Raw genomic sequence first — 16,570 nt, forward strand, 5'->3', positions numbered from 1 at the left:
TCTATGCCTTATTTCTTTTTTGTGTGTCGACTCCACATACCGACTCTCTCCAAAAAACCTTCAAACCCACTGAGCCTCCAACTGTGAGGCCAACTCCTGGCAGACAATTACCCTCCCTGACACTCATCCTGAAAGAATGTCCCGCCTCCTGCCCGCCCGCCTGCCTTACCCCCCTTACCAGCCTCCAGGTGCACAGTGACAGAGTGGTTTTAGACTGTCTAGCCCAGTGTTGCTGAGGCTGCTGGTGAAGGCAGGCCTCATAGGTCTGGCCCTCATTCCCATGCATTGTCAGCTGATGCCTCAGGGCATATTATCATTGCAGTGATTCACAGGATCACAGCATTGGAATCAGCCCGTACATAGTCTTGTTCAACAGCCGTGTGTGTTGGGGAAAAACTGGCACGTTAGGCTATAGCCCAACCCTCGTAATTGTTGTCTGTATTTGCCAGATGCACACACACTGTAGACTTTACCTTGTAGATTAGAGATTAGATTAAATATATGTAGAGCCCACTGTAGATAGAACACTGTTATTAGGTCATCTACTGCAAGATAGCATTCTGCTGCATAGATATATCAATACTATTCAATTATGTTATTAGCACCTTTGCATCATCTATTTTGATATTGATGTGTTGGATTACCTCGATTAGGTTTGAAGGGAGACAGCCAGAGCTGATCAAACTATTTTATCTGACCTTATCTTTCTCTCTGCCCCAAATAGAAGGCATTCCCCTAACATGTGACTGCATAATTAACAGTACTGTATGCCGCTGCAGTCTTTTTGGAGGCAGCAGCAGCTGATGTCGAGTCTGAGACAAGTTCCATCCCACCTGGCAGCCCTGCCTGTCTGTGCTGTCTATAGAGGGAAACCCTGGGTGGATATGGAAGATGCTCTCAAATCCTAATGTAATTCTGGGAAGGGTTGACATGATTTAACAGGGTTAAGTATTGGCCCCTGAAGGGGTCTGTGGGAGTCCAGGGGGGCTGGGATGGGGAACTGCCTGTCAGAAGTGATGTGGGACAGACAGTGAGAGGAACATGGTCTGGAGAGGGGGGAGTGGATAAAAATGCTTGACGAGCATCTTTCATTGCAGAGTTTTTTTTTTGTTTTTTTGCCTTTGTTTCTCTCCTTGCTTTTCACACTCGCTTTTCACACTCACTTTTCACACTGGTCTATCAGCTTTCACTCTGGTGATGAATCAGCTTTTTGCTCTCAATCGGTAACATAAGCTTCCATATTTGGCAATGCTTTCTGTCCACAAATTCCTCTTTCCTGACGTGTGAACGCTGTGCATTACATCGGGCCGACAGCGAAACATCTGATCCACTCCCAATGAGATCTCAGACCACAACCACATCTTTGAACTTACCACCTCACATAACCATTAGTTCACTAACCACTTTGAATTTTCCCTGCAGGTAAAGTGCAAACCCTGAGCTTTGAGTTAGTTAGGTACTGCTTTTACAGGGTTCGAGCTAATGTGAAACAATGCATTGTGGTGTCCTGCTTTACCATCTGCGGTACTATTAGCTTCACGCATACAAAACTGCTGTGATTTACGCTCTGCAGTGTGTCTGTTGTTCCACTGACCAAAACATAGTGGGAAATGGGTGGGAGCTTTTATTGCTATAAAGTTTTTATTTGGAAAAGGTTACTCAAACTAAACCTGGATAAAATAGTTAAAGATGTAGCACTTATCTGGTGATTTGGAAATGCCAGAGAAGACCAGCATAACGGATGGATCAGTTAAGTGAACCTAATATCACATAGTGTCTCGTGTCTGTAGCTTGATTTCAGTTATTAATCTGCCCAGTTGGATAGAGGATGTCGTATGTTTATATGGCTAATATAGGGCACTGTAAATGTCAATGATGTGGACTGGCTGTGATAGGCTGTTTTTGGTGTGTCTTGTTTCACATGTTAAATGCCACATGCTATGGCAAACACTCAAGGAGGATCGCTGCGAAGATGGTGAAAATATTAGGGCTGTCCCTGAAAAGAAAATCTTGGTCGACCGTGTATTTTTCTATGTTTGAATAAAGTCAACTATATGTAAGCTACTGAGCTTGTCTGATGTTTTAAGCACTGAGATTTAACATTTAAGACACAAATTACTAAAGAGGGAGCCAGAGATCAATATAGCCTAACCATAAGGAAAAAACCTGTTCCTGACTCACCTCCCGCTGCTCCTGGCCTCTGCAGATTCTGCCGTTAGGCTATACAGTTGAAGTCGGAAGTTTACATACATTTAAACTCAGTTTTTTACAATTCCTGACATTTAATCTGAGTAAAAAATTCCCTGTCTTAGGTCAGTTAGGATCACCACTTTATTTTAACAATGTGAAATGTCAGAATAATAGTAGAGAATTATTTATTTCAGCTTTTATTTCTTTCATCACATTCCCAGTGGGTCAGAAGTTTCCACTCAATTAATATTTGGTAGCATTGCCTTTTAAATTGTTTAACTTGGGTCAAACGTTTCAGGTAGTCTTCCACAATAAGTTGGGTGAATTTTGGCCCATTCCTCCTGACAGAGCTGGTGTAACTGAGTCAGGTTTGTAGGCCTCCTTGCATGGGCACACTTTTTCAGTTCTGCCCACACATTTTCTATAGGAATGAGGTCAGGGCTTTGTGATGGCCACTCCAATACCTTGACTTTGTTATCCTTAAACCATTTTCCCACAACTTTGGAAGTATGCTTGGGGTCATTTTCCATTTGGAAGACCCATTTGTGACCAAGCTTTAACTTCCTGACAGATGTCTTGATGTTGCTTTAATATATCCACATAATTTTCCTTTCTTCATGATGCCATCTATTTTGTGAAGTGCACCAGTCCCTCCTGCAGCAAAGCACCCCCCACAACATGATGCTGCCACCCCTGTGCTTCACGGTTGGGATGGTGTCCTTCGGCTTGCAAGCCTCCCCCTTTTTCCTCCAAACATAACGATAGTCATTATGGCCAAAAAGTTCTGTTTTTGTTTCATCAGACCAGAGGACATTTCCTCTGTATGATCTTTGTCCCCATGTGCAGTTGCAAACTGTAGTCTGGCTTTTTATGGCAGTTTTGGAGCAGTGGCTTTTTCCTTGCTGAGCGGCCTTTTAGGTTATGTCGATATAGGACTCGTTTTACTGTGGATATAGATACTTTTGTACCGGTTTCCTCCAGAATCTTCACAGGGTCCTTTGCTGTTGTTCTGGGATTGATTTGCACTTTTCGCACCAAAGTATGTTCATCTATAGGAGACAGAACACATCTCCTTCCTGAGTGGTAAGACGGTTGTGTGGTCCCATGGTGTTTATACTTGTGTTCTATTGTTTGTACAGATGAACATGGTACCTTCAGGCATTTGGAAATTGCTCCCAAGGATGAACCAGACTTGTGGTGCTCAAATGTGTTTTTCTGAGGTTTTGGCTGATTTTCTTTTGATTTTCCCATGATGTCAAGCAAAGAGGCACTGAGTTTGAAGGTAGGCCTTGAAATACATCCACAGGTACACCTTCAATCGACTCAAATTATGTAAATTAGCCTATCAGAAGCTTCTAAAGCCATGACATCATTTTCTGCAATTTTCTAAGCTGTTTAAAGGCACAGTCAACTTAGTGTATGTAAACTTCTGACCCACTGGAATTGTGATACAGTGAATTCTAAGTTAAATAATCTGTAAACAATTGTTGGGAAAATGACGTGTCATGTACAAAGTAGATGTCCTAACCAACCTGCCAAAACTATAGTTTGTTAATAAGACATTTGTGGAGTGGTTGAAAAATAAGTTTTAATAACTCCAACCTAAATGTATGTAAACTTCCAACTGTACCAGCGGTCGGCAACCTTTTCCATTTGGAGTGCAGTTATCGTTTCCACCAGATCAGAGCATGCATTTTTTTCCCCTTTCATGCTGAGTGGTTATCAAAAGGGAGAGCGCTGGAAACATTTTTCAAATGGGCTACATTGACAAACTTGTCATTCTCAATGGATGTAAAAACAGACTTTGTTTACTTGCTGTTTGAGGTGAAGAAAAAAATAACTTTGAGAAGCTCTGCAGTGATGGGGAGTTAAGACAATCAGAAATAGTATCAGATCCCCAACCGTGCACATTTATAGGCCTATGTAGGCCAGGTAGCTTATGCCTACATTTGCATGCAGGCCAGGTAGCTTATGCCTACTTCAATGCCGAATCAGTTGCGTGTCCTTACTCAAGATTGACAGGAGCGCTTCAAACAAAAAAACAATTAATAAAATGACAACTTGTAAATGGAATGAAATATATCAAAACGGTTTACTCACAAGTGTAGCCTAGGTTGTGCGCTCTGCAAGAAAACCTCTTGGAAGCACCCATCCCGGATCCGGGATAATTGTCATCAACTACGCTAAATAGCATAGCGCAACGGTCAAATAATCATATTCATGAAAACACAAGTGAAATATAGCGAAACACAGCTTAGCCTTTTGTTAATCACCCTGTCGTCCCAGATTTTGAAATTATGCTTTACAGCGAAAACAATTCAAGTGTTTGTGTAAGTTTATCGATTTTCCCAGCAAAACATTATGTACACCTAGCGGCAGGTAACATGGTCACGAAAATCAGAAAAGCAATCAAATTAATTGTTTACCTTTGATGAGCTTCGGATGTTTTCACTCACGAGACTCCCAGTTAGACAGCAAATGTTCCTTTTGTTCCATAAAGATATGTTTTATATCCAAATACCTCCGTTAGTTTGCGTTATGCCTAGAAATCCACTGGAAATCGCGGTCACGACAACGCAGACAGAAATTCCAAATTATATCCATAATACCGACAGAAACATGGCAAACGGTTTTTTATAATCAATCCTCAAGGTGTTTTTCAAATATCTATTCGATAATATATCAACCGGGACAGTTGGCTTTTCAATAGGACTGGGAGGAAAAATGGCTACCTCTCTGTTTTGCGCAAAAATCACACTGAGAGCCAACAACAGACCACTTACGCAATGTGGATGTTTATGCTCATTCTTCAAAATAAAGGCCTGAAACTACGTCTAAAGGCTGTAGACACCTTAGGGAAGCCACAGAAAAAGGAATCTGGTTGATATCCCTTTCAATGGGCAATAGGGATGCATAGAAAGACAGGGGTTTCAAAATAAGAGTCACTTCCTGATTGGATTTTTCCCAGGATTTCGCCTGCAATATCAGTTCTGTTATACTCACAGATAATATTTTTACAGTTTTGGAAACTTTAGAGTTTTCTATCCTAAGCTGTCAATTATATGCATATTCTAGCTTCTGGTCCTGAGAAAAAGGCAGTTTACTTTGGGAATGTTATTTTTCCCAAAATAAAAATAGTGCCCCCTAGCTTCAAGAGGTTATATGCCTACATTTGCATGTAGGCCAGGTAGCTTATGCCTACATTTGCATGCAGGCCAGGTAGCTTATGCCTACTTCAATGCCGAATCAGGTGCGTGTCCTTACTCAAGATTGACAGGAGCGCTTCAAACAAAAAAACAATTAATAAAATGACAACTTGTAAATGGAATGAAATAAATCAAAACTGTTTACTCACAAGTGTAGCCTAGGTTGTGCGCTCTGCAAAAAATGTGTCCACTCCTACAATGACAACAGTAAGACTGTAACAATAAAATATTGACTGCATTAGCAGAAAATACCGTAACAAACAAACGTAGGTGAGAAATTATGGTAATTAAAGGTAAATGTACTACTGGTGGTACTGGTGGGCCATCCCCACAGTGTCTGCAATGGATTAGTCCACTATTTTTATATATTTGTCACTGCTCTACTAAAAGATCTGTCGACCAACAGCATATCTACTAAACAATCAACCAGTTCACTAAGTGGGATCAGCCCTAGAAAATAGGTTTAGCTTTTTTTGTGACCAGTTAATGCAATTCTTGACCTTTGTGGAATTACAATGTTTTGGTGTGTCTTGTCTTTTAGGTAAGATGTTAAACTAAATGATTTACCCTGGGAATAGTGTGAGACTAACATTTTGTCTTTTTGTGTGTTTCTCAGGTAAATTGCAGAGCGGGGCTGAACGGCATCATTACTGACCTTTCTGCACATTGTTTAGCCAGCTTCACCGGTGGGTACCCCCTCCTACACACGTACACCAGTGGTGGTGGGTACCATTTAGGATTAGGGAGGAGGATTTTTTTTTAATGAGCATGGCCTTATTTCTATTACAGCATATTGGATGAATGTCATTCATATTCCGTCCACGCCGCTCAATGTAACATTGATAGATTTAATTTTCCCTATACCCGTCATGAGGTTGCTATAGCCTACGAATTAGTTTACAACGTAGGTGCACAAACAGTGACACATTCATTACATGCCTTACACAATCTTGCCTGCATCTAGCTGATCTAGGGTGTAATCATTAGTCCAACAGTTGCAAACGAGAGTTTCTATTAGACAAATTCAGGTATATTTATCCCAGTGGCGGTCAGTGATGTTTAAGATGCGGGAGGAAGATCATTTTTTTAATGAGCATGGCCTTATTTCTATTACAGCATATTGGTTGAATGTCATTCATATTCCATTCACCCAGTTAAATATAACAGCAATAGGTTTAGGCTATTACATTTTCCCTATACCCATCATGAGGTTGCTACAGTCTAGCCTATAAATGAAAGTTTACAACGTAGGTGCGCACAGATCGAGAGAAATTTGAGGTGATCGACACATGGACAACACCGCCTTGCACACTCTTGCCTGCATCTAGCTAATATAGGGTGTAATCATAGTCCAACAGTTGCAAGCGAGAGTATCTATTGGACAAATTCAGGTATGTTTATCCCCATTTGTTTCAGTTTAAGAAACATTTTAACAGAATCGGCAGGAATGAATATACCCCTGATCACGCATAAACACAGTTCACTTTCATAACAGCCACATTGTATTCCTTCTCGCAACTATGCTCTCTCCTCATCTTTTCCCTTCGTCATGTGTGGATGTCAATGCACAACACATCAGCTGTATGTGACCAGGCAAAAAAAAACTTTCCAAACCATATCATAACTGCTACACACAGCCTACACCATTGTCATCATATTAGCTAAAGTAACATCATAGTCAACATAGCTAATAGAACTAAGGCATTAGTGAACCTGCTGCAATAATGCAGTAATGTTAGTGTACAGTCGGTAAGCCGTTTTGCACCTAAACCCGCGGGCCACAGTGGCAATACATTTGTAAAACCAAAAGCTTACCTTAACACTGCAACTCTTCCAAGTCGTGTTGGATAGTCATAGCCAGCTAGCTAACATAGCATCCCTCTGTCTGAGCAGGGTGTTTGAGTAGGCTAAACTAGATAGCTAGCATTTGCTAGCTAAGTGAAACTGAAAGTGGAAAAAAAATTAGACTTTTGCTTCTCCTTCATTTTGGAAGAAATGAATTTAACTGTTCAACTATTGTCTTTCTCTCTGAGTCAACTACTCACCACATGTTATGCACTGCAGTGCTAGCTAGCTGCCTCTTATGCTTTCAGTACTAGATTCATGCTCTGATCTTTTGATTGGGTGGACATGTCAGTTCATGCTGCATGAGCTCATAATTACTGTGTAAGTCTGTGGAAGGGGATGAGAACCATGAGCCTCCTAGGTTTTGTATTGAAGTCAATGCACCTATGGTGCTACCCTACAGAGTGATGTTGAGCCTACTGTAGACCTTCATTGCAAAATATTATGTTTTAATCAATTTTTTTTGGTGACATGATTATATTTAGTATAGTTTTATCTAAAAAGTATAACTAAGTGTTTTACTATTTTTAAAAAAAAATCACTGAGGAGGATGGTCCTCCCCTTCCTCCTATGAGGAGCCTCCAATGACGTGCACATGTTCACCACCATGAGTCTATTTGACTGAATCTACTAAGTCTATTTGAGTTATTCTTCTCTTATTTATTTATATATATATATATATATATATATATATATATATATATATATATATATTTTTTTTTTTTTTTTGAGGGTTTTATTTATTTTATTAAGATAGGAGAGATTGAGAGTCAGAAGGGTAGTGGGTCTGATACGAATCCATGACTACTCTGGTAGGATATACAATACATGTCTGCTGGGGTCCACGGCACTAATCGCTGAACCACACCGGCCATATCGATTTATATTCTTAGCTGAATCAAAACCCGAAACCTAAGCTCTCTCAAGTCAGTCAGACATCCATCACAAAATAAGAAGGGAACAGCGCACTGATCTGCGGAAAGATAGGAAAATAATTTATAAAATGTCAGTGTTCTCTTTTTACCTTTTTTATGTGGCCTGGTGAGAATAAGCTCCTACCTACCCAAGTCTGGATATACAACTGCCCTGTTTATTTTGGATTCTCAGAAAGCGGGATACATGGGAGAGGAGGAGGCTGCAGTGCCATCAATGTATTGATCCAAGCCGGCATGTGGCACAAATCACATGTCCCTGAGAATACTTTATCTGTTTGGCCTAGATAGAGTGCGTCCCAAATGGCACCCTACTCCTTATAATAGTGCATCTTCAGACTCTGGCATGCAGCCTCGTTCTCTTTGATCCTTCCTTACATTAATCCCCTGTTCAAAGAATCCGTTACCTCCGCTCTAAACAGCTGCACTGGACAATAAACCAACAATTACTGCTGGCTGTCGCAACCCTGGCAGTCATGCAAAGGAAGAACTCTTGCCTTGAACCGACCCGAACAGTCTCTCTGAAGTGTGCTTCAAAGCGGCACCTTGTGCACTCTTCATCTGAGAGAGTTTCTCTTTACTTCTCTCTGGCACCCCATACCTTTTTTTTTGAGTCTCATGTGTTCTCCATCATTATTAAGCTTTTTGTGACTTGTTCTAACATATTATCGGCATAAATATGGCTTTGTATTGCAACACCCACTAGTCATGTTGGGTCGTTCCACGAAATCAGTCCCTTTTGGGTAGTGTAATTTGGTGGGGGAAACAAATAAATCTTTGCATAATTTTTTAACATTGTACTTTTCCATCTCAAGGTTAAATTTAAAAAATGACTATAGTAAGTGCCAAATAAAGTATCAGAGTTGACAGGTTGATTTAATTTTAAAGGCCCAATGCAGCCATTTTTAATTCAATATCAAATAATTTCTGGGTAACAATTAAGTACTTTTCTGTAATAGATTTAAATGAAAATGGACAAACTTATTTCTCAAACAAGAAATTTGCTAGGACTGTCTAGGAGTGGTCTGAGTGGGGAGGGAAAAACTAAAAACTAGCTATTATTGGCAGAAAGGCTTGGAACAAAAAGAATGTATTGGTCTATTAACCAATTTACCACATGGTGATGTCACCATGGAAAGCCAAAACTACCACCCCATGCGAACCTGCTGATTAGAAGCTCCTGTGTAGATTGTATTTTCAAGCAGCAACTATCGGAAAATAACACATACACTTTTACAATGTGTGTTTCATCATCTGTTGTGTACAATATGATACAAAACACAGAAATACAATATGATACAAAATGCAGAAAAAAATGCATTTTGACTGCACTGGGCCTTTTAAATCAGCCATAAATCACCTTGTGACAGGTGGAATGGAAGCTTGTTTTGTGTAACAGGGAGGGGCAATTGAAGGCAAGTTTTGCAAAATATTTCAAATTAAAACATTTCTAGCCTGTCTATCTATGGGTAACAGGGTTGACATGTCATGCTTGACCCACTCAGTTGTCCCATCACAAAACACCAGAAATTGCCAAAAAGAATAGAACCAGCTCACTTGCTTTTACACTATGATTTAACTATTAGATGTTCAATGTTTCTTTTGGGAATTTCTTTTTCAAAAGGAATCATTTCACCATATTAAAAATCAAGTTAATTTTATGTAACAGGGTTCAACTTAAAATGTTTTTTTGTTTGTTTTCCTAGACAAATCTTCCTAGACATCAGAGTGCAGAGGGACATGCCAGAATTTTTGCACATTAGCAAGTCCGTATTCATGATCTAAAAAAAAATGTGGGGTTCAACAAGGCTTCTTCTAAGTTCCTCAAAGTTCTTCGAAGAACCTTATTGTTCTTGACACTGAAAATGGCATCTAAAATGTTCTTCCAAGAACCCCATAGGAGGTGGGGTTCATTGAGGAACCTCCTTAGTTGGTGGGGGAACCCAACTGAAACATTTTGATTTGAAAGGACAGCAGGTGCAGGCACTTAACTGAAAAATCTCCTCAGTTTAAGGTAAGGTTTGTCCCTTGTATGACCTACATTTATTTTGTTTTATGATGATACCATCTATCTTTTTATATTTGTGACAATCTTTCTAAAACAGAAAATGGACACAATTCAATGGATATCAATCAACAAAGAGGTAAGAATATGTTGAAGGCTAGCTGTATTGCGTGCAGATGACTGAACTGCTCACTTTTGTGTCTATCTGCAGGTATACGAGGAGGCATAAAAAGTTATGTAAGTAGGTATTGGTATGTAATGCAGATCACATGTATCATCCACCTCCCTTACCTCTTCAATGAATATCCCATAGGCCTGTACATTATGGACACGGTATGTGTATGAAAACCATTATCAAAACAGTTTTTTAAATTCACATTCACCACAAAAAGTTATAAATTCTGTTGTGTGCATCTTTTGTTAATCATCTATATAATGTCTTTTGGGGGGGGAATTCCCAGACTTTACCCTTCCTATACCTGAATATAACAGGAAACCTGTTCAATCACCATGCACTGCAAAATCATTCTGGCTATGGATACGGAGAACATAAAGACATTAACATCAATACGCCAGAGGATATACCCATTGGACTTGGGGCTCTGCTGGGAGTTTACCTCATTTAGATTTTTGTTATTCTGCTTTTCCACTAAAATCATAAACACTGACAACTAAAATATTGTCATTGTTATACTTATTATTATTAATAATAGGGGACCGGGGGGTAGTTCAAAAATGAATCCCAAAAGGTTCTTTGAGGGTTCTTCTCAAAGGGTTCTTTGAGGATCCATTAAAAGGGGTTCTATGAAGAACCCTTTTAAAGGGTTCTCGGAAGAACTTATTAGGGTTACGCATGTCTTGTATTCAAGATCCTAAATGGCTCCCCCTCCACTCAGTATTTTTGTTAAACAGAAAACCCAAACATATGGCAGCAGATCCACAAGGTCTGTCACAAGAGGTGACTGTATAGTTCCCTAAAGTAAAAGCACCTTTAGTAAATCTGCTTTCTCTGTGAGAGCTTCCCATGTCTGGAATACACTGCCATCAGACACACATAACTGCACCACATATTACACTTTCACAAAATGCATGAAGACATGGCTAAAGGTCAATCAGACTTGTGAACATAATCCCTAGCTGTGTTTTGCCGCTTTCCATGTTGTCTGTAGCTTGTGAGGTGTGGAAACACTTTGTTACTTTTATGAATTTTGTCTTGCTGCTTTTTGTCCTATGTTGCTCGGGCTGTCTTGCTTGTCCTATGTTGCTCTGCGTGTGCTCACTGCTCAATGATTGGTTATATTGTAATTGTTTTTAATATCCTGCCCAGGGACTGCGGTTGAAGTGCTTGCTAAAACCGGCACTTTTACTGAAACGTTGATTAATGTGCACTGTCCCTGTAAAAATAAAATAAACTCAGCTAATGTAAATCCCATACAGGCCAGAAGAGGGCTGTCTACCCCACGGACTTCACTCTTTAGATCCTTCTGCCAGTACTGAATAGGTCATTTTGGATGGGCAGAGAGAGGTTAGATAAGGGTGGAATATGCTTTAATTTACCGCCCATCATCTGGATACAATAGAGGGATTGGTTTATGTCCTGAGGGAGCGGGCCTTCCCACTAAAGCACAAGACTGGGGAGGAGAAAAGATGGAAAAGTCTAAGTGAGATCCTTGGTACTCTGACGTCACCCCATTGAAGTTGAAATTTAAAACAGTTAGGTTAGGGCTGGGGTAGGTGTTATTGTTAGGGTTAAGGGTATGGATGTCCCAAGGAACTCGCTTAGCATCAACCAAGAAAAGACACAAATGTTCTATTTTTTTTGAAAGTATGGCCTAAATTTAGAGCTAGGAATAGACTATAGGAAGTGTTAGGGAATCAAAAGGACAGTCTTCCTCTATTCCATTAAAATATATATATTATTTGTTTGTGTTTTTAGGCCTATTGTTTTTATAATTCCCATTAGACATTCATTACACATCCCGAACTGAAGCCCTGTTAATGTTCTTTCTACTGAATACCTTTATTGTTTTCCTTATCAATGGTTATGTTACATGAGACCTCACCTTTACATGGATAGTGATCGATGGCTTAGATAAAGGACTCTGTTGGAAACTGTCCTAGCCTCGTACGAACCATCCTGATCTCGAGAGCTTAAATTCTGTTTTGTTACAGATCTGTGTAGCAAAACAGAATGTAAGCTTGTGAGATCAGGATGGTTCGTACGAGGCTGATTCTGGCAACTTTGTAAAACCACAGAGCTTCTGATGCCATGAGTCTCGGCACCTCTCGCTTAGCCATGGTTGACCTGGAGAGTAAAATAAACTGTAATATCTAGACGACCATCCCCTGCTTCATTCATGTGATCGCCATGCGTGTGCTCAGAGGTGTTACAATAGATATGTAAAGCTTTTTATAATTCAGCCTCCGTGTTCTTCATTTAAATCTAGGTTAATCCTCTTTTCATTGTCACTATCACTATTGAAAACAGTCACCGTTACCAAAAGCAGAGAGAGTGGAAAGGTGAAATGTAGTTGAAAATATAAAAGCCTCTTTAATTATCACCCTGGAAAGAGTGTAAAACATGATGTTGTTATTGTGTGGAGTGACATTATTACCAACCGTGTCCCCAACCTCTCTCTCTTAAGTGTTCCAGACCATGTCCCCAATACTAAGCTTCGGGTTGACTTTACCCCTAGGTATAGGTCCCCTCTCCTAATGCTAAACTTAAAGGGGCAATCAGCAGTTGTTAATCCATTTTTGGACGTATAATTTAATTATATGCATCCATTGATTCTTGAAGAATGTAACTTAGAAATGCTTCATGAGCTTAGTTCAACTGTCGTACCCCATCAGAACTCAAAATACAAGCTTGTTTTACTCCAATGTTTGTAAATGAAGTAAATGTAAACGAACACTGTATAGCCTCAAAATATAGTTAAAACTATTTTTATATCATGGATGGTCAGTCCTTGCATCCATAGAAAAACAATGGCAGGCAGTACGCTTTGTTCTTTTTTCAACAGCTGATTGCCCCATTAACCCTTTAGCTGGATTATTGCTACATTTACCCAGTATCAGCTTCTAGGAGCAACTTCACCCTCTACCAGGTATTCCCAAACTGGGGTAGGGTTAAGGGGTACGCGCAATGCTGTCGGGGGTACGCCAAATAAAAATGGTGATTCACCTTCTTTTTTTTGTTGTGTGTATATATATTTTTTCCGCATTTTCAAACGGTCCAATTATATTTTCCAATGGGGCTATACATTTGGGTGAGGTTTTTTTCTTGCCTGAGTAGCCTCGTTACACTGCCAAAAATCAAATTAAACCACCTAGTGTTCAGCGAAATAACAACACAATGTCAAATACAGGTAGCCTATACCAAATAATTAACATCTAGTCACATTCTGTTAAAGGTCCCCAATGCACACACATCCCTGGGAGGTCTTCTTTTCAGTTCACTGCAGCTAGCAACTGGAACGAGCTGCATCAAACACTCAAACTGGATGTTTTTTTATCTCAAACTCTTCATTCAAAGACTCAATCATGGACACTTACTGACAGTTGTGGCTGCTTTGTGTGATGTATTGTTGTCTATCTTCTTGCCCTTTGTGCTGTTGTCTGTGTGCCCATAGTGCTGTTGTCTGTGTGCCCATAGTGCTGTTGTCTGTGCCCAATAATGTTGGTAGCGGCACAAAACATGGTACAATGTTGTGTTCCTACCATGTTGTCATGTTGTGTTGCTACCATGATTTGTTGCCATGTGTTGCTGCCTTGCTATGTTGTTGTCTTAGGTCAATCTTTATGTAGTGTTGTCTCTTTACTTGATGTGTGTTTTGCCCTTTATTTATTTATTTATTTTGTAAATCCCCGTCCCCGCAGGAGGTCTTTTGGCTTTTGTTAGGTCGTCATTGTAAATAATAATTTGTTCTTAAAAAACATCTTAGGGCTAGGCGTCCCACTAGCGGGACAACTTCCGGTTAAACTGGAGGGCGCGCAATTCAAATAAATAATCATAAGAATTATGGATATTAAACATGTAGGTACATACAATTGTCTTATCGGTTGAAAGCTTATATTCTTGTTAATCTAACTGCACTGTCCGATTTACAGTAGCCATTACAGCGAAAGCGTGCCATGAGATTGTTTGAGGATGGCGCCCCACATCAAAATATTTTTCCACCGGCAGAGGTTTCATAAATTCACAAATAGATCAAATCCTTATTTATATCCTTAAAACTCGTTCAACATGCAGAGAAAGGAATCCAAAAATCTACTGCTATACTTTGTTAAAGCAAGTCAAAATACGTTTCTATTGATTCCTCAGATACCCTCAAATGTTATCAAACTAATATTTCATACGGAAAGAAGTATGTTCAATAGGAAACTGATATTAGCAGGTGCATCTTCCTCAGGCACCCAAACATGAATTTCCAACAGTACTAGAATTTCCAATACTAAAACTCATTATTCTTACTCGTTTTGGAAGAAACCAGCCTGAAACATTGAACATAGAGTTCTGACACCCTTTGAAAGCCAATGGAATTGCATACTGGGAGCTAGATTTAATTATTTCCCAATACCTTCCATTGTAAGAGCATGGGCTCTCAAAAAAGAAAACAATTCTGATTGGTTTTTCTTTAGATTTTCTTCTACCATATCTATTGTTCTATTGTGTTATAGTCTCCTACATTATTTTAAAATTTCTACAAACTTCAAAATGTTTTCTTTCCAATGGTACCAATTGTATGCATATCCTGACTTCAGAGCCTGAGCAACAGGCAGTTAACTTTGGGCACGGTGGAAATTGAGAAAGAAGGACTCTAGCCTGAAGTTTTTTTAATTTGAACTGACTTGCCTAGTTAAATAAAGGTTAACTAAATCAAATTAACCGTCACTCTCTCACGGGAATTCCACTAACGGCCCCGTATGAAGCCAAACGTAGCTGCTGCTCATGTTCTGTACTGATGCCGCAAAAGCCATGACAAGGAGACCTAGTGGAGTGGTAACGTCACTTGAGTGGGTTGAGTCACTGATGTGATCTTCCTGTCTGGGTTGGCGCCCCCCCTTGGGTTGTGCCGTGGTGGAGATCTTTGTGGGCTATACTCAACCTTGTCTCAGGATGGTAAGTTGGTGGTTGAAGATATCCCTCTAGTGGTGTGGGGGCTGTGCTTTGGCAAAGTGGGTGGGGTTATATCCTTCCTGTTTGGCCCTGTCCGGTGGGTATCATCGGATGGGGCCACAGTGTCTCCTGACCCCTCCTGTCTCAGCCTCCAGTATTTATGCTGCAGTAGTTTGTGTCAGGGGGCCAGGGTCAGTTTGTTATATCTGGAGTACTTATCCTGTCTTATCCGGTGTCCTGTGTGAATTGAAGTATGCTCTCTCTAATTCTCTTTCTCTTGGATGAGGACCTGAGCCCTAGGACCATGCCTCAGGACTACCTGGCATGATGACTCCTTGCTGTCCCCAGTCCACCTGGCTGTGCTGCTGCTCCAGTTTCAACTGTTCTGCCTGTGATTATTATTATTTGACCATGCTGGTCATTTATGAACATTTGAACATCTTGGCCATGTTCTGTTATAATCTCTACCTGGCACAGCCAGAAGAGGACTGGCCACCCCTCATAGCCTGGTTCCTCTCTAGGTTTCTTCCTAGGTTTTGGCCTTTCAATGGAGTTTTTCCTAGCCACCGTGCTTCTACACCTGCATTGCTTGCTGTTTGGGGTTTGAGGCTGGGTTTCTGTAGAGCACTTTGAGATATCAGCTGATGTACGAAGGGCTATATAAATTGATTTGATTTGGTAACGCGAGTGCAGGCAGTTGCTCTTGATGCAACTTGGGTACACTGCAGCATCTACCGAGAAGCTCTTGCTGCCTAGGGAATGCCTGACAGCTTGAAAGACGTTTTGGACACTTTGTTAAAGCAAGGCCCCTGAACTGTTGTGTATTTTCTGCACTATGCAATGATATGGACAGCGACCATGTAATGCTTTTACAACATACAGAGTGTGCTGATTATCAAGAGGCAAAGCATTGACACGTTTTTTAAAATTGGGAGATGGCTAAAAGTTTATTTTACTGACCATAATTTTCACTTGTCTGACCGTTTCTCACACGACTGGCCTATCTGGGTGATGTTTTTTCTCGCCTGAATGATCTGAATCTAGGGTTACAGGGACTCTCCGTAACTATATTCAATGTGCAGGACAAAATTGAGGCTCTTCTGTCTGCATTACAAGGACAACACAGGTCTTTACATCATTGAATTATATTTTTGTGTGCAAATTAACTCATGCTTACGGACAATGTTAAATGTGATATAGCGAAGCACCTGAGTGAGGTGCGCAATTACACAGGTACTTTCCCGAAACGGATGACACAAACAACTGGATTCGT

At 40.2% G+C, this 16,570-nt stretch overlaps 1 protein-coding gene across 4 annotated transcripts in view; it reads left to right on the forward strand.

Moving 5' to 3' along the window:
• The window catches only part of LOC112254724 (nck-associated protein 5-like), a 252,820-nt gene that overhangs the window by 205,105 nt on the left and 31,145 nt on the right, over positions 1–16,570 (forward strand). For 3 of the 4 annotated variants that reach the window (XM_042324568.1, XM_042324569.1, XM_024427508.2), the window contains one exon: positions 6,013–6,082. The gene's annotated coding sequence lies outside the window, so the exon portion shown is untranslated. Of the gene's footprint in view, positions 1–6,012; positions 6,083–15,638; positions 15,689–16,570 lie in introns of those variants that run through there. The other variant, XM_024427509.2, reaches the window with a different exon arrangement.

The sequence above is a fragment of the Oncorhynchus tshawytscha genome, linkage group LG07 (genome assembly GCF_018296145.1).
Source record: "Oncorhynchus tshawytscha isolate Ot180627B linkage group LG07, Otsh_v2.0, whole genome shotgun sequence".
In the NCBI taxonomy this organism is placed as follows: Eukaryota; Metazoa; Chordata; class Actinopteri; order Salmoniformes; family Salmonidae; genus Oncorhynchus; species Oncorhynchus tshawytscha.